The following is a 19,260-nucleotide window of genomic DNA, read 5'->3' as shown; positions in this document are numbered from 1 at the left end:
ATATTTAGAATCATGTTCTTTTCAAAGCTATTCAACCTCGGTCATATTCTGAATTAACATAATGGTTTGTTGCTATGCCTGTGTAGGAGTGATCGGAATATCAAATAGATGTCGTATGAAGCTATAAATCCTACCTTAGATATTGTTTATGCAGTCTGTGACGACAGTTTATGAATATGTAATTTTTTTGATGGTGGCAACGATTAAGCATAAGACCTTTTTTTACTTGCTCCAATGAGGGCAAAAACAAAAATGAAATATAAAAGCATGTAGATATCTCTCAAGAGCAACTATAGGACTATAAAGTGGGACTTAGTATTGCACTGGGAACTAATGGTTGTATAAAACGAGGTTCACAAAAGAATCTTTGAAAGATAAAATATGTGCAGAGGATTTCTGAAGACTGCCGCTTGCATCATTCGAATCCATGAACTGTTACTACGTTACTACTGTTATAATACTACTACTGTTATAATTTTTAATTTCACATATTAATGTAATTACCTACTTGCAAAAGCTGAAAAACACACGTGTTAAGGTAATTAATGTGGTTATTTCCATCGTTACCAGCGATATAATTAGAACTGCAAAACTATGCCAATATTCGTGCTATTTACGTTTTTTGCACCTAATTATGGTTATTAACAAACTTGGCTCGTTTAAGGTGTTTTACATCGCTTCATCGCATGAAGTTTACTGCTTTAAAATTTAGTGAAAGGTTAGCAAGCTCACACTGGGCATTTAATAAGTGATACTTAATGTAGGCAATTTTTATTGAACTAAATAGTTATTATCTATACTAATATTATAAAGCTGAAGAGTTTGTTTGTTTGTTTGAACGCGCTAATCTCAGGAGCTACTGGCCCGATTTGAAAAATTCTTTCAGTGTTAGATAGCCTATTTATCGAGGAAGGCTATAGGCTATATAACATCACGCTACGACCAATAGGAGCAGAGTACCAGTGAAAAATGTTACAAAAACGGGGAAAATTATGATTCTCTTACGTGACGAAAGCGAAGTTGCGCGGGTCAGCTAGTTAGTTATATTATCACAAATTACAAACTAATATGGGTAAATAAAAAAAAAATACGTTGATTTCGATACAAAATCACTTTTAAAACCAGTTTTCCTAAATAAGCATTAACAAAACAATTTTAACTCAGATCCGCCTCAAATCCTTGCATCATATCCACACATAGTTAGTAGTAGACACAAAGCCTTAAGATAAGAACAGGTCCTGTAAACATGGGCGAGCCTAAGCTTGACTTGCGACAAGGCTATTGTGTAAGACGCAAGCTTACTTGTACAGCCAGCTCCAAAAGTAGCTGATCATGCTCAATCTTTTTAAAATATACAGAAGGGGGCACATTGTTCCATGAAATAAACATTTGCCATTGATTAAAATGTTTAATTCTTACTCATTCTAGCTGATTTTGTTGTGGAATAATGTACACACTTCTGTATATAGGGTTTCAAAAGATTGAGAGTGATCAGCTTCTTTTGGAGCTGACTGTGCTAAAGTGACTTGCTACTAAGAAGTGGAATAAACTTTGCTAGGTTTCTTAATTTTCTTTGAGGCTTTTGAAGGATCCACAAATAATTGTTTCGGGTCTGGTTGTGCTTTTTGTTTGTTGTTTGTATGTTTGTAAAAGTTCCCGCGACACAAGAGCAATTCTTAGTGCAGAAGTTGTCTTTATAAAAAAAAGACCCGTACCTACTTAGCCAGCGTGGTGGACTTAAGGCCTAACACCTAACGTCCTTATTTTGGAAGCCTTGCCCAGCAGTGGGACATTAATGGGTTAAATTTATTTATTTATTTCCTAATGAAAGTGTCAAACGTTGTAAAAGAATATTCCCCCTGTTTTAAGTCTAAGATTGTATTTTAAGTGTACTGTCTAGCTTCTATCGTTCGAAATAGACAACAGTCGTGACACTCGTGTATAAAAATATTTTCTAATTTCTAGAGAAAATTACAATGTAAAGTGATGTCATTTCACACTAAAAGTGTTAGATTCCCGCAATAAATGGAAATGCATTCGTCTAACAAGATTATAACATCGATACAACTCTTATCGATTTAAATATCAATTTGCATAATCGTCATAAAAAGCAAACGAGTTTTGTGTCTCTGTCGCGCCGGCCAACGAAAGTGGTTTTACAAGTATCCATCGCATTACATAATATTATAATGAGAAATTTTATAATAAATTATAATTTAAGTAATTAAATACGTGTGTGAAGTAATTATTTCTCTTTAACTAACTTGTTAATTATGTGTAGTGAATGGGATTATTTATCTAGATTGAATCTTTTTTTAGAGCAATGGTTAGTAGAAAATTGAATATGACAGCTGTCAAAATGTCATGTTCGTTTACCGTTCAACAATGTAATTTTTGATACTAGCAAATCTGTTTTGATTAATTAAAAAATAGAGTAGTAAAACGTAATTTTAACTTCGAACGAGCACAAAACAGTTGACAGACAAAAAGTCAATCAAGCGATTTATCAACAGATTGTTGTAAAAAGCGACCATAAACATCGACATTCAAAGACAATAACGGAAAGCGAAATTCCGACAAAACCTGTAGTTTGCTCATCACTTTCCAATGTGGGATGTGGAGCATTTCCCACGAAGCATTCGCGAGTGGCCGACTGGTAACGGTATTGACAACGGCTGGGCCTACATCCATGTTCACAGCGCAGTAATGGCAGTAATGAGCCAACTGCATATTTATCGTATCGGGACTTTATGCGGTTGCTATTCTTCAGGTGTACATTATGTAGGTCTTGAACATAAAATACTGATGAGTCTATTAGTGTTCATCGCTGGTAAACGATTATGTGTTGTGGACTAACGGGTCGTGTCTGTAACCTAAATTTTGGTAGGAATGTTAGAAATACCTGAGGTTTATGTTTATTTGTTTATTTATATTGTTTCAGTCTTTACGAAACTGGCATCTGTCAATTGGTAGAGTCTTTAAACGGAAAGATCTTTTGTCTGTAGTTACAAGACGATAAAGTCTCTTCCGCCACTCTTTTCAAAGCATTTCCATGCTCTATCACAATGACATGGACAGTATAGATCGAAATAATTAATGTATTATTATTATTAGTAAAATAACTGTGTGAAGCAATTTTCCACAGTATCTATACGAACTAGGTCTTTGTGCCTTTAGTAAACCTGTTTTATGGCGTATAAACTTTCGCTTTTCCTAAAATGGAGAGTATTTCCCACCTTTTAAACTTTCTTTACTATACTGGAATATGACAGGAATATTACTAGGTTTTATAACACTAACGGATTTCCTATGAATTTTCCTACATGATATGATATTTACAATAAGGTCAACGACCTAACGGAACCAGTTCAGAAACCAGTGTTGTGATGTAACAATATCTAATTTAAACATTCGCGAATGCACTTTTACATTTTTGCAAATAATATTAATATTTATTTTTAGAGAAAATGGTTTGCTCAAATGTTTTTGTTATTTTGGCAGCTAAGTATTATGAAATGTAGTTCTAGAACTTTCAAGATCAGAAAATGCTGTAAATCTTGTTTATGTCTGAATAAGTTACTTAAGGCTTGTTAGCAAATTAAGTATTTGCTTAGAGTATTTTGAGGGGTCGTAAAAAGCATGTTTTACGTCTTTACCCGCCACTGATTAAACGCAAGCAGCAAACATCAGTAATTGAATACACCGGATTTGAATAGTAGGTACTACTGGGCAAGTCAGACGTTTTCTGGAGATATTACGATAAAAATTAGTTTCAAATACTTTGCCTAATGTGAAAATAAAATCCGAGACATAGACAGTCAAACACACAAGAGTACTACCATGATTACTATCAACAAATCATATCATATCATAGACATATCGCACTCCTAGATGAAAACTAAATAAAAAAAAAACATTTTTTTCAGAAATTGATACAAACAGATTTTCTAAGATATACAAAATCAGTTTTTATTAGATTTTTTTTTTGATTTAGTGGAGTTTTCACCTAGGAGTGCGATACATTATGTATGTATGTATGTATGACAGTCGATGTGTGCACCGTAGCGTGTTTCCATACAAAGAAGGTCTGTGACAAGGCTCTACCGTCCATCATACCGCGTTTTGCTCTTTGTTTGACATTTCTATACAAACCTCACAGTAGTCACAATACGCGGAACTAATTACATGACAGAATCACTTTGGCATTTTCCTTAGCGATTTATGAGTAGCTTTGTTTGGTGAAATGTGGAGAGCGAAATTTCTAACTTTAAGAGTATATTTCCTTTGGTTTTTTTTACTATAAAATGTCGTTTATACATTACTATATAACTAAGTTGTTGATAATTATTCTGTTGCAGCGTATTATGAGTGGTTTCTATAGAGCAGTGTTTGTATGAAATAAGATCATCATGTTCAGATATTTAAGACAGTGGATTAATTTTAGTAAATTGAAATGATTAATGTTATTCTAAGGATTTAGGTGTAAAATTCAAGGAAAGTTCTCAAGTTTTTACTATATCTTATGCTTTTGCTACAAGTATAATAAAAGCTGAGTAAAAAGGAATTTATAAAACTTTTCATTGCAGTTTTGCACATAGTTCATAATACACACTGTTTCGCATTATGGTCGAATGATGCATCAGAATCTAGTAAAACCAGTCATCAAAATAGGGGCATGAACTGAAAACTCTCTGTATTTTCTTTAAAAGTCACTATGATAATAAAATTTACGCTAATGCAGCATTAGTTAGTAAATATTCGTCATCTCTACACGTTTTCAAACACGTTTTTATAGAGATCTACTAAATCTTTCTTCCGTTTGTCACGATAAGAACACCACTCACAAAATAAGAGTAACACAGTTACGGACTAAAACGAATTGATCTTCCAATCTATAAAAAAAATAATTTAAAAAATCACTATTTGTGTGTTTGTTATTTTGACCTATGACAGTCCTACTGCTGGTCAAGTGTTTCCGATCGAAGGAGGGGGTTAGACCTTGAGTGTACCACGTAAGCCAGGTGCGAGTTGGACTTTGCATAAACTTTGTCTTATAGGTAGGATTTTAAACGAAGAATAGTTTAAAAGATTTAATATTATATAGCCTATATAAATTACTCTTTTTAATCATAAGAAAGCATCTCATTTTATGCTCTGGCCTGTGTTTCAGTTCACATACATAGTTTTTTTATGGCCAATTTCATGACAGCATTAGTTTAAACATCTTTGGGCATAAGCAACGCTAGTATAAACCGCGTTACACCGCTATACAACCTATTGATTTTCATATATGCACATACATAACATCACGCATGTTATACCCAAAGGTGTAATACAAAAATATAATAATGGGCGAGCCCATTGCTAAATTACTTTTATTTATATTTGTTGTTGTATAATGTGGATGAAACCCGTCTCTGTAAGATAAGATATAAGATATGTATTGATACACATATCTTATTTATCTGAAGTTCATGATCACTGCATGACATAACTCCAGTCTTCAAACCGTTTGATTTTAAAGTCTTACTGTGTGTGAGTAAATAAATTAACGATTCGTCGCGATTATTAATTGTTGGAGATACTAGTAAGTAAGAAACTTTCTTTAAAGCTTTACTAATTGATTTGTTTTAAGGTGTCGAAGTACTGTTTTCTTTTTGGTGTTAATTTCGCAGTAAGATATTACTATATTACGGCTTCATCTATCTTACTGCGACATAAACATTAACAAGGTTCTTAGTGTACCTATTCAAAGAAACGCTGTGTGACTTATGATATGAATATAAATGATCTAAAATGATAAAGAACCTATAAAATTATTAAAATTAATGTAGTGTTTGACAGATATATGGGTAAAAGATGAAAAAGGATATGTAATTGTGAAGATAGAGTCGTAAGGTCGGTAGAGATACCTAACGGGAAGACAAAAATTGACAATTTGCATTGGCCTGACATAGTGTGGCTAGAGTTAAGACTTATAGTGTTTGGTTACTAGACAAAATCTGTTATCTTTGCCCAGTAGCGCGATCTTGTGCAGTTCGTACTAAGGAGTATCGGGAGTTTAACACTTTAAATATACTGCAAAAATTGTTCTTACGGCACCCGCTAAAGACCTACATACAAAATATTCGCCTGTGGTTAGTAGATAATCGCACTACAGATTGACCTATCTGAAAATATAATATTGAGAACCGCTGGTGCTTGAAAGATCAAGAGGTATTCTTTACTATAACCAAACAAAATTTCAAATAATCACAGATTACATAAAACCTATTGTTACAATTCACGGAACACCGGTCGACCTGAACATCGAAACAAAAGTAATAATTACAAACTTTATGATCTCACGCGCGATTTTTGAACGAAAGGTGACGTAAGCGGTCATCTGCATGTTGGCATCAGTCAGGGGTGCCAACATGATGAGCGAAACTAATCGTAATGGCGGATCTATTCGAAATGTAATGTAATGTTATACCAAGGTGAATTACTTTTATTTATATTTCGTTTAGTCTTGACGAATATAATGCTTTTCTATTCTTTACTTTGAATTGAATTGGTAACTTTTCAAAAGAATTTTAGATTGAAATAATCTAATCTTAGATTGGATCGTAAAGATTTCATTGATATTTGATGTAATAAATACTTTTTTATTGTTCTTATTTGTAGTAGTGGATGTAAGTTTAATAGTATATTGACTTCTTACTTAACATATCAGTATTTGTATATCAGTAACTATCTAATAAATTTCTTGCTAGCGAGCCCGTTGTCGATAGTCGATAGTTGTAGAGAATCACGCTACATAAGCCGAGTAGAAAAAGACAAGACTAGAAAAAAGGCTAGGCTTTTTTTAAAATATCATAAAATTATATCCTTTCCTAGGAAAATACATACCTTAAACTTATCAATCTATCGGTTTCTTATGTAAATATCGCCCTGCAACATTTTATTTTTATCAATTTTGTAGAGTTCACGGTTAAGAACAGTAATTTCTGAAACTTGAGTTAAATATCCATGTTATATATAATTTTCCAAATTATTTGCTGTGCAATCTTAAAATACGGTAACGAGATATTAATCATCTTCCAAACGAAATTTGCGATTAAATTAAGATACAGCTAACTTCTTTATGAAACCGAATTAAAAGATTTTAATTCGGTAACTTTCCAAACTATCATGTTTATCCAAGCATGTCGTTAACATGAATATTCGCATGTTTTCGCCAACCCTGTGTCGCATGCGCATGCGCAGTGAGCCGTGCATCCAACGTAATTGGACCGACCGTCGGACCAACTACAAAATGTTATTATATTGTTCACACTTCCGCACAACGCGGCGATACGATTGAAAAAATATATGACGAATATTTTTTTGATAAATACAGTATTTTATATTGATTTTGATGCTTGAAAAGAGCGTAATACTATGCATTGCGGTCAGAGTGAGAGAGTTCTTATTAAATTCTCATCTGTCCTACTGCTGGGCAAGGGTCTCCTTCCAAACGAGGGAGGGGTTTAGTCCACCACGCTGGCCAGGTGCGGGTTGGGAACTTTGCATATTCTAAATAAATGGTTAAAACAAATTTAAGGCATGCAAGGTTTCATTAAGAAGTTTGAGCAAGTGATAACAATTTCACCTTATGGAAAATCGACATTTTAGCATTCGGAAAATCGACATTTTATTGGTATTTTTATATTAATCGCTATTTAATCTTATGGAAAATCGTGAATTTAGAAAAATATGCCTTGTTTTTGGGCATCAGTGAATGTGTTTTGTACGATGCACATAAAACATCAACAAAATCATATATAGTCAGTTATAATAAGCTATTTAAAAGCAACAACGCACGCTTACCATTTCTGGCACACACTTATTGTATGCAGATATACTTACTATTTATTCATTTTAAAACCAACTGTAGCACGCAAGTGAAAAGGTTGAATTTTGAACTACATTTTTTGGAAAAGATAAGGTCTGTCGTGAGGGAATTCATTGACATCCTGGAACGGAAAAATGAAGGTATTGTTCGAGATAAGGCTGGTTTATGAGCCTTTATAGAATTAACAAGCATTGCTTTTTACGAAACATTCGTATGGTGCGGCTACACCATACCGCAGTACAAGTCCTGCCTAGAACCTGAAGAAAAATGATTTATTTTTTATAACAGAATAACAGAATTTACTTAATTCGATAAAGAATCCATAGATTCAGCAGCTGCTTGTACTTATTAAGATTTTATGTCAACTCGTACTTATCAAGATTTGCAAAAATCTAATTAAAATCTGCAACCGAAAATTTGTTTAAAAATATCTAAATTGCAGTATCGCGCCTTGGCGAGAATAGAGTTCCTATTCATTTTTTTAAACAACACACTTATATTTCAGCAAAAATCGTCATCTCCAACTTCCTTGCATTATTAGATACTTCCAAATATTTTACGTTTACTATTTGTGTCTTCATTCAATTAATATCAATTGTATCAAACAATTATTTTCGAAATGTAATCCATTATTTTATCTAGAAACCAGTAACATTACCTCACATTTGTATCATAAAGACGAATCATATAAGTTTATTTTATTGAAGGAAACAGAAAACAATCGTGTGATGTTTTGAGAACAATCCATAGTTGACGGCTTGACGGTCAATAGCCGACATGTTTGTTATAATATATTGTACGTAAGAATGTTGTGAACATGGATGCTTATGTTTTCATGATTTGTGTATATTTGAAATTGTATTATTCTTTGTAATCGCTGTGTAAATATTAAATAGAGAGCGTATTCTTCAATCTTTGTTAGTGCAGATCATTTCATATCGCATAAATATGAGAAGGTCGGGGAAAAAGTCTTTTCGCATTATACTTAGTATGTATGTGTGAACTTGTAATAAAATCTCTTTGGCTTCAAGAATCACAAATGAGTACCCGGTTCATTAGGTTTCTTTCAGTGGGCTCGTGAGTTACCCAAATATCGAGCTTTTTGTTTAGAGACAAGATTTTATTACAAGTTGATACATACAATAATGCAAAAAGACTTTTTCCCCAACCTACTAAATGAATATGCGATACGCACGCTACATTTTATTAAATGAATTGAATTAAAAGACTCTATGAAATTTTCATACTGTCTTTTTGGCAGCACCATTTTCTTTAATCAGATTGGTAACTTTTCCACAAGAATAACTTGACGAATACGTCGAACACACATCTAAAGTTATCTGTCGTTGAATTGCCGAAAGCATCATAAAAATACCCAGTTAATGTGGTTGACTAAGTTATAAGGAACTGTATTCTTTTATCTTTGTCAACAACTTGAACGTTGTCTTGCTTAGTTCTCAAATTCTCATCTCGAATCACATTTTTTAATACATTATTTAATTCTGTTGATCTTGTAAAATCATCACAAGTTAGTTAGCACGAGAAATTTGCCAAGCAATGGGAGATTAATGGTTTAAAATTGTACCTCGATTCTCTACCACTATCGATTACAGACAACCGGCTAGCTATCGATATTTTGACATTTAGAATGTACTGCCAAAAAAGTTTCTACGACGCCCGTCAGAGGCGCTGATCACATTTTCATACAGAGTTTCTCGATGACAGGTCGTTGGCGGTAGTCAATAGTAATAGAGAATTGAGCTACTGTACCTTGTTTAGATACTCCTAGAAAAAATCAAAATTACAAGTCTTTCAATTGACATTGGTCGGACAAAGCATGTTGACTTCCTAACCTCATATTACTTAAGATTAATTGAACATTAGTTTAATCAACTGATGTTATGTGAGTCCTGCCGGGCTGCCTTGTCGCACAATAACACGCTCATGTGATTTCATTTGAGTGTAAGTGCACAGTTAATTGATATGTTATAGACCTAGTTGTTTGTTTAGAATGGAATAAATTGATATACTGAGCCCTGAAAGGTGTCTAGTTAACATAGATTTCTGCAAATGCCTCTATTATAGGGCTTCCCCGCTTAAAACCCGTTCAAAATATTTTCAACTCGATTTTAACAACGTTAATTGTCCTGAATTCTAATCTAATAATAGCTATCTTTAACCATTAAAAGTGTTTAAAGTTATTTGGTAGTCAATGGTTGATTTTGAAATTTTAAGTGCCAGTAAGTATGGTGTTGTTTTGAGTGTCATTAGCATGAGAATAAGTTAAATTGTTTAAAATATTTTACTCAAAACTATTCTCATTTATTTTGACAATTGTCACAGGCTCGAGAACGTTGCTTCACATTCATCCACCATGAACCTTTCTGTGTTAGTATTACAAAACAGAACATATTATAACCATAAACATTATATATCATTTTAACAACATTATAAGAATAGACAATAAACCGGGGCTATCAAAAAAGAAATCTTAATTACAGTATTTTAGGATGAAATTAAAAAAAACTTCACACGTCACGTAACTGAGCCTTTTTAATAAAGTTGTAGTAAAAATTGTTGTTAATGAATTGCAGTAATTAGTGTTGTGCCCCGTTTCAAATGCTTATGTAATCACTTTCGCTAGCTCAAGTAACAATATGAGAGCGCCATCTTTGATACGATGCATCTTTTTGCTTTTAAATACGTCTAGAAATGCACTCTGACACGGCAATTAAACTCGTTTAAAATCCAATGCTCTTTACAATCGTAGGCGGTGAAATGTGATTCTTTTGTGTTGTGCGCGCTACAGTGTGTGGTTAATGTGTAATGGATTATTAACATTGAATAGTACCTCACCTTTTTAAAACGTTTTGACATTTCATTTCAAGTTCCTTTAAGGAAAGTATTTTTTTTTCACACTACAAGTGTCATCAAAAATAATCTATGATTTAGGTCTTAAATAAAATTTTATGCACATTCTAACCTATTGTTTAAAAGAAAACGTTTTAAATTACCTTCAGCACCCATAATACCCATTCTTAACTATTTTTTTTTTTACACAGAATTAAGCAAATTAACCCGATTTAATCACTTTTTAATATCTATCAGATAGCTTACAAAGACGGAATTTTCATAGGGGTTTTCGTACATTTACTGTCAGTTTTATACACCTATCAATATCCTGTGAAAATGGTCCTTACCTAAGACATGTTTTGTATCTGTCACTTTTTCAAGGCACTGGTACCACTACCCATCAGCCTGTCTGTGTAAACAGTCTGGCATACAACGACCTACATTAATTATAAAAGTAGAACATCGGTAACGCGCGCTGTGATGATAATGGACTTGATAGCAAGGCTTTTAATTTTACATAGACAACAGCTGTCATAACGTAGAAATCGTGGAGTGTTAGGGAAATTAAAGATTATGAATGTACCTATGACCTATGTATTAACTGTTGGCTGATCATAATTCTGAATCATTTGCATCTTTGTGTTTGAAGAATGGACATGTTTTTAACAATAAAACTATAAACTTGTAAGCTGGTTTAATAAAGTTTCTTTCAGTAAAACTAAAAATTTGTGAGTAGGGTAAAATATAAAAAATGATTGAGTTCATTTTCAAAAATAAGTGTAATAATCCCCCTCGTTTGGGAGGAGACCCTTGCCCAGTAGCGGGACAATAATGGGTAACAAAAAAAAGTGTAACTATGTTTTGTCCTTTTAACAAAGCCAGGGTAATGCAATATACATAAAAGGAACACCCATACATTTATGGATCAGATGATTAATTATGAGGGCGACATATTTGTGGAAAAATGTCGAATTGGTGATAACAAATGGTCAATTTCGGTTATCGCCAGTTATCGGTTAAGCTAACCGGCACATATCCAGTGGTGAAACTGACCATCAATCTAGTTAAATCTTAGTTTACCTTTACAAAATGACGAAAGCGTTAGAGAAATGCAAGATACCTATATAATTATACCAAGATCTGATAATCTGATAAATAACTTCGAACTACTAATGATCTTTTGACAGTCGCCTGTCAACGTGAGGCCTAAAATAGTTTATCAATGTCACTGCTCATTTAACATAGTAGATTACATACTGATAACGTTCCTGTACCACATGTTATCATAATTAATCATGTCAGATGAAATTATCATTGACAATTTTAAGATAAGTGTAGCAATGTTCAGTATATAGACAGAGATTTTTATTATTGCTTTATTTTCTTTCCTGACAAATTTGTCCAGATTTCAGAAGGGTATTTCTTTTTCGGAATATGGATAAACTTAGATAGTATCTGTGTACCCAATGAAAAGAAGACCCTATCGTCATAATGATATAACAGACACAAAATGATAACATTTGTCAAGTAATTTTTTTTGCCAGTTATGACCGATAACTCAATAACTGCAGCAGTCAATTTTTTTACCGAACTTAATGTTCTTTTAGAATACCAAAACTCCAATGTGGGCAGAAAACTTGTTTTCAAAAGAAATTTCTCTTTGTGTCTCATACTATCGCTTGCAATACTGTTATAATTAATAATTAGCATTAGTACCATTATAATAGAAAGCCAAAAATCTTCTAAAAGATGAGAAAACAAAAAGATAGTACGATGACACTGAACTTTATAGTAATTAACTAATGACGGTCACGAAAGTGCACGTCTCTTTGTAACTTGATTTGCACTACGAGTGTATACGGAGTGCAGTGTAAGTGGATAATTCTATATTAATTAAAAGCACTTCTCTACTCGGTCTAGATAGTTTCGATATAGCTTAATACCCATGATTAATTTAATTGAAAAGCATGAATAACTAGGATTAAAGTGAGCCTTACTACTAAAATAATATGAATCAAATATGTGTCAAAACAAAGCTAAGATGAGTATTGAAGATTTACTTCTCCCTAATAATTCAAATGACTATAAGGCAAATGTTCTACCAACTAAATTGAAGTCAGCTTCCAGTCTCACCGGATGCAGCTGAATACCAGTATTTTACAAAGAGCAACTGCCTATCGGACCTTCACAACCCAGTTACCTGTGTTATAACACGACACCCCTATGTAAGACTGGTTGTCAAACTTTCAAGCTTCTGACTAAACGACTATCAAAGACCTTTGAAAATGACCTTCCAAACATCAGCAATGCAGTTCAAATATAACTCACTAGCGAAAGAAATTCCTCTCATAATAACATAGTAATTACCACTTTCGTAAATTACCTAAAGCGATGATGCTGCAGATTGTGTACAAACATACAAATCGCTCCATCACTATCCCTGACCGGAGCTGCTATTGACACTGCATCGATGGTGAAAGTTAGATGAAAGTTACGTAAGTTGTGTGTAATATGATTATACGCGTATGAGGTGAAATGTGAGTACAATATCGGTAGGTTGTTATAAAATTCGGTTTATATTGCACTTTTAGGCACTCTTTGACATATAACTTTATACATACACTAGCTGTTCTGTTTACTTGCGTACAAAGTTTCATCACAATCATAGGCGTTATTAGCAATTTAGAAAACTAAGCAATGCTTAGTTTTTTAAAATAGCTAATAACGTATCGCTGCTAGATAAAGACCTCTTCCTATTTCTCCCAAATCTGTGCGATTTCCTGGAACCTTCCTGAAATGTCGCAAATCATCGCATCACCCGAGCTTTAGACAGCCTCAACGGTGAGGTCTAATCAAGAGTTAATTTTAAAAGATGCGGTCTTATATATTAGGTCTTTAAATCAGTCATAATTAATTAGATTTTTGGAAAAACTTACTTCTGATGGATGTGGCTTTCATATCTCCATCCTAAATATAATTAAAATCAATCCAGCAGTTTAGTCGTGAAAGCGTTACAGACAGAAAGACATGTATAACATTATTAATGAATTACGGTTTAAAATTAGCTACATTTCGATCAGTTTTAGATAGATTAGGCCTTACTCTCGCTCACCACGCTTTCTAGAAAATCGTGTTGAGACTTTTCGTGCAAAAATCTGAAACTATGACTTATTAATGTTCTCTTATGTACTTAATCATCCAAATAAATAATGTTGATCTCGTGACACTTCATTATTTCGATTTAACATCACGCGATTACTTCCGGATAACGGGATTGTACAAACTTTAAAATTTAATGAATATTTTTATCTTCTTTTTTTTTCACCTTGATCTAATTATTGTTCCGATTTATCCGGGAAAATAATCTTAATATTGTCGTATTTAATACAATTAAGTTTCACCACTAGTGAAACTTTGATTGATTTGTTGTTTCCAAACATTTGCTGTATTATCATATTCATTTTATGTTGCAGATAGGTAATCTGACACATCTTTATTTATAAACTTTGAAACTGTTATAAAACTGTCTGATACAATATATATGTTACTGTAAAAGCCCGAATTGTGGTAAATCCTAAGATTTACTAACTCTCAATGGTAAAAGTCCGAACGTTCTATTATTTCGAACTTTTACCACTATTTAATTGGTATACAATATATAGACAATAATTACAGGCTGATAGGTAAGGGCACGTGTCGCCAAAACACTTTTGCGAAAAACACGCATCTATCTCCCAGACGGAGTCGCGGAAAAATGTTAGTTTTTTCTATGGCTATGTACCTACGGAATGTAGACAATGTAGGTACTGTTTCCTCATTGATGATTAGACGTATTACAAACAATAGGTAAAGGACTATAATGACTTTTCATCGAACATATTTTACATTCCGTCAATAATTACACGTGCGAAAGAAACTATATTTTCCAACATATTATGTTAAAAACACAGTATTTTATTAATTTACTAGCTTGTACACGCGACTTTACCCGTTTTGGAAATTGTTTGCTCTTGCTTAGGTTTGCTTCACTTGAAAGATTTAATAATAATTACGAACTGCCATTATCAGGTTTAGCAATAAAAAAGACAAATAGACTATTTATTATTTGCATTTGAACTGACCATCTCCGTGTTTTAGAGAGCACGTTCTTCCCAGATATTGTCAATACACTCTTTAATTCACAACAAAAGGCTCGGCTGAAAGCAGTTTGCCAGTAAATTGACCATTCTTTGTCTTTTATGACATGAGAAACTTTGACATAAGATTGACAACTGTACAAAAAATATCCGTATAAAAGTTTTATAGCAACATACATACATACTTACTTTATCATTTATAAGGTACAATATCGGTTTATATCCGAACAATTTAGTTATGTAAAATTATGTAAGACAATATTAAGATATCGTTCGGTTCATGTTTATTTGTATAAATATGGGCGCAGGTGTGTTCCCACGGTCTGAACCTGTGCTACCAGGATATTGTAACTTTGATAATACTGTTCTAGTATCTGTTCGGAGAATTACTGCATAGTTATTAGGTCAATTGATTTGAGTTTAAATGATTATTGTATTGGTTTATTCATTAACTTGGGACTAGGTTTTGAGATGTTTTGAGAGAACGAATTCTTTTAGTTAAATGGATAGTTGAAAAGAAAAATCTAGTTTGGTACTTATTTTCGTTTTTTTTCTTTCTATATCTTTTTTATAATTGGAAAATATTTTCTTTTTGTTAATTAGTCATAGTTTAGTTTAGTATAATACCATAATAAAGATATTTTATTTTTAAAAATGTATTGATTACAAGTTAACCGTATACTAAGTCTCGTTTGCTAAAAAAAACCAAGATGAAAGTTGGCTATTAGACTTTTGACCCTGAAAATTACGAAATTCAAAATTAGTTACCAGAGAAATAAACAAATTTACGTCTATATTATGACTATAAGACAGTTATTTTTTACATAACTACTAATTAAATCCTTTCCTAATACAACAAACATATGAAAATGGTCTATCATCTCATAATTTCATCACAAATGTATATTTCTTTCATCACTTATATTTCGTCGCACGCCATTTAACCCTGTACCAACGCAGTTATTTCGATTTTAGGGTTTCCTAACCAAAGAGAGTCGAGAAGACCCTTGTCTTCTTTTCATATGACTTGAGGTAGCCTCGTGTTATAGTATTTAAGCCGCTCGCAGGCACTGAATATGGCTTATGCATAGCTTACTAATGTCCAGGTACTAGGACTGATTTTGAAACTTTTCTGTTGAAATTCTGAAGTACGAGGAAGCTTGTAACATATAAATTCTTATCATCAAAAGGTTTAATTCCTTGATCGTTATATTTTACACACTCTAATTCCAACTTTTAAAATCTTCGTGACCACAAAGAAATACTTTTTAAAAATAGAAGTACGTAAAGGAATCTTTGAAAAACAAAATAGTATGGATTACCTTCCAACTTTCAAAATTATCTGTGGCTACAAACAAATACTTTTTGAAATAACAGTTCGTAAAGATATCTTTGTAAAAAATTGAGTGAAGCATGGATTATACCTGCTTCCGATTTGTGTAAATAAAATCGCACAGTACGGCAACAGGCTTGCCTGATTTTGATAGGTCAGTCAATACTGCACAGTACAATGGTGTTATTATGACGTCTGTACGTGCACAGTACGTATACTGAGCGCAGGGTGTGCCGTGATAAACGCAACCAGTTTACGACACACTTCGGTTCGTGATATGCCGCGGAAGTTATTGTTGGGCTATTCTGTGTTCATGTTATTCTTTGTTATGGCGAGACAAAGAAAAATGTGCTTGATTTTGAAGAATGGCTGATATTCTTGCCATTTCTTTTTGTTAGGCTCAATGCGATCTACGCAGACCTTTTTATAAGAGTAAAAATTTGAGTATTAGAAATAATTGTCACTTACTCTAAACGGTGAAGGAAAACATCGTGATGAAATTTTGCCAAAAAAATAGTTTAATACATTTTTGTAGGGCGTGCGAAGTCCAAAACCCACACCTGGTCAGCGTGGTGGATTCGAGGCTTAACCCCTCGTTTGGGAGGAAACCCTTTTTTACTGCCCAGCAGTGGGGCAGTACAAAAAAGAGATAAAATAAAACAATTCGTTTTTTTTTATTATCAATTATTATATTGATAAAGTATAAACGTAAAAACATGTATTATTATAGGCTTGCTTTATATACTTTAGTCTGCCTGTCTGTTACGTTTCTACGGCAAAACTGCTGAACCGATATTTTTAAGTATAGGTAAATGTCCTTTACAGAACCGGTTTGATTTAAAGCTAGTATAAAAGGAGTAATGATAGTAACATTCCAACGAAAATAATTAAGATAAGTATTTAATAAATTAATATTGACACGGCTTGGTACTTTTTATACGAGTGTTAATTAGCCGATAATTTAGATAAACTCCATCAAATTAACTATGAGCACTATTTAATTAGCGTTGCGTGTTGCTTGGGCTCTTACCAATGTCTATAAAGACAAGGTTTATGTGTCTGTGTTATATAGCAAAAGAAAGTATCATTATTTGATTAAAATAATAGACTAATTGGAAAATGTTAGTTGTTGATTTAGTATTTAAAGGCTGCATATTTACATTTAGGCTGGTTACAAACTATTTGTATAATTACAATTTGTTTATAACAAGAATGTCGCGGTCCTGTATGGCAAGATGTATGGATAATGGATGGTGAATGAAGCAATCGAAGTTTATAAGGTTCATACCAAGTGGCGTTCTCTGGTCTCTGCCTACCTATGGGAAAAAGACGTTGTTGACGTTGATTATGTATGTTGTACAACTTGTTAAGTTGTGAATCTATGACAAATGTTGCAATAGTAGACCAATTTAATAAAACCGTACATATTGACAGAAAAAAAATATTTATAGGCATAATTCTCCTGTGAGACAAACAAATGTAAAATGTATAAAAGCAACTGACAAAATTCCATCTGATAAGCTATCCGGTACTTATTCAGGGGCGAAGAAATTAGTCTTTTATATTACTTATTAAAAATACCTACTTATATTGTAATGTTTCTTTGTGTATTCCTAGGATAATGATTCATAGATACGCAATAAAAGATAATCGCATAGATACGCAAAAGAGGTTAGCGGTACTTCTTAAATTAATCTAATTACGTTGTCTTTGGTCGGCGATAATGAGTAAATACTGGCCAGCAAGAGAAATGGTCAGTAGGTCGGAGTTTTGCATTGTTTGCGTTTTATTCAGGTCATGTTTATGAAAAAAGTAGCTGAGTTGTGTGAAAAACACATCATTTGACTTAAATTCTATACATAATATGTTTTGCGTGTAATATAATGGTAAAGAACTACTGACATTATTTTTATAGTCAAAAAGAAGCAGTTTTCACATTTTTGGACTAAAAATGCTTACTTGTTGTAGGACATTGCTATTTTCTTTATAATTAATGAGAGCATTCTTCATTATATTTTAGGATTGGAAAGTTATATTGATTGAAATTTCATCAACTTGAGGATTATCTCTCATGGTTAAACAGAGTAACAAAAACCGTATGCTTATGGTATGTGTGCAGAATTACGCTCCAAGTTAAAATGCGTACAGTTTACTGATTGATACAATACAGCTGCTTTCATGCTGAGAGGCTTTTAACTCACTTGTTTGCAAAACAGTGGGTTATTTGTTAATACTAATATAGATCACGTTTCTAAATTGCTGCATACATTTCAATTTTCACCAAACGGTGCTCAACCAAGCGACGCTAAACAAAAACTATAGTGAAAACTGAAATTAACATCTAACCCGCTTCATCGCTGAATGCATGTTTAAAAATTTCAATAATTTTCATAAGTAGCTGTCAAATCTCGCTCAAAGTTATTCATGGTTCTTTTGCTTAATTCCTTCGCATTTCTGCAAGGAGTTATTGCAATAAAAATAACGAACATTACAGCGGCTACAATCGCTGAGTTGCGTTGCGCCAAACATTCTCTCGTTTCCGAGTGGCGGCATTACCATTGGCAGTCGGTCGAGAGCGCGCAGCCGCGGCGTGCGTTGCGCATCGAATTAAAAATATACAACTGCGCTCTTTGCGCCAATTTGAAAGTAGAATTAAAAAGTTCTAAACTGTGTATTTAATCTGTGCAGTGATTACGTGACATTTATATAGGAATAACAAGGACTATTTTCCCGCTTTTTTGTTCTGTAAGTACTTTTTTTACAAGACGCCTTTGCTTTGTTATGTTTTTCGTTTATATTTTTTTGTATGAGAGTAGACAGTTAGATTCAGATTAAAGTGAATTGTTACGAATATCGCGTTTTAGGCACGAATTCGATTTGTATTTTACCGTTTTTATTTTATCAATAAAAATCTAGACAACTATCGAGTGAGGTAACTTTTAAATTATCATGACTTTTCCGTATTTTTTGTACATTTTGTATTAAAATTCGATCCGTTCGTCTTTAATTGCTTGATTCGTTAACGCTCATATTTATTATTTTTTAATTTAGGATGTAACATT

The 19,260-nt window shown here is 32.9% G+C and overlaps 1 protein-coding gene across 2 annotated transcripts in view; it reads left to right on the top strand.

Annotated features, from left to right (window-relative positions):
- LOC142979336 (SH2 domain-containing protein 4B-like) overlaps window positions 1-19,260 on the top strand; it is a 76,071-nt gene that overhangs the window by 5,383 nt on the left and 51,428 nt on the right. The window contains exon 1 of one of the 2 annotated variants that reach the window (XM_076124194.1): window positions 18,748-18,943. The exons of the other annotated variant lie outside the window; for it this stretch is intronic. The gene's annotated coding sequence lies outside the window, so the exon portion shown is untranslated. Of the gene's footprint in view, window positions 1-18,747; window positions 18,944-19,260 lie in introns of those variants that run through there. 2 annotated transcript variants of the gene reach the window in all.

The sequence above is a fragment of the Anticarsia gemmatalis genome, chromosome 16 (genome assembly GCF_050436995.1).
Source record: "Anticarsia gemmatalis isolate Benzon Research Colony breed Stoneville strain chromosome 16, ilAntGemm2 primary, whole genome shotgun sequence".
Lineage (NCBI taxonomy): Eukaryota > Metazoa > Arthropoda > Insecta > Lepidoptera > Erebidae > Anticarsia > Anticarsia gemmatalis.
This window is presented reverse-complemented; position numbering and strand designations above follow the sequence as displayed.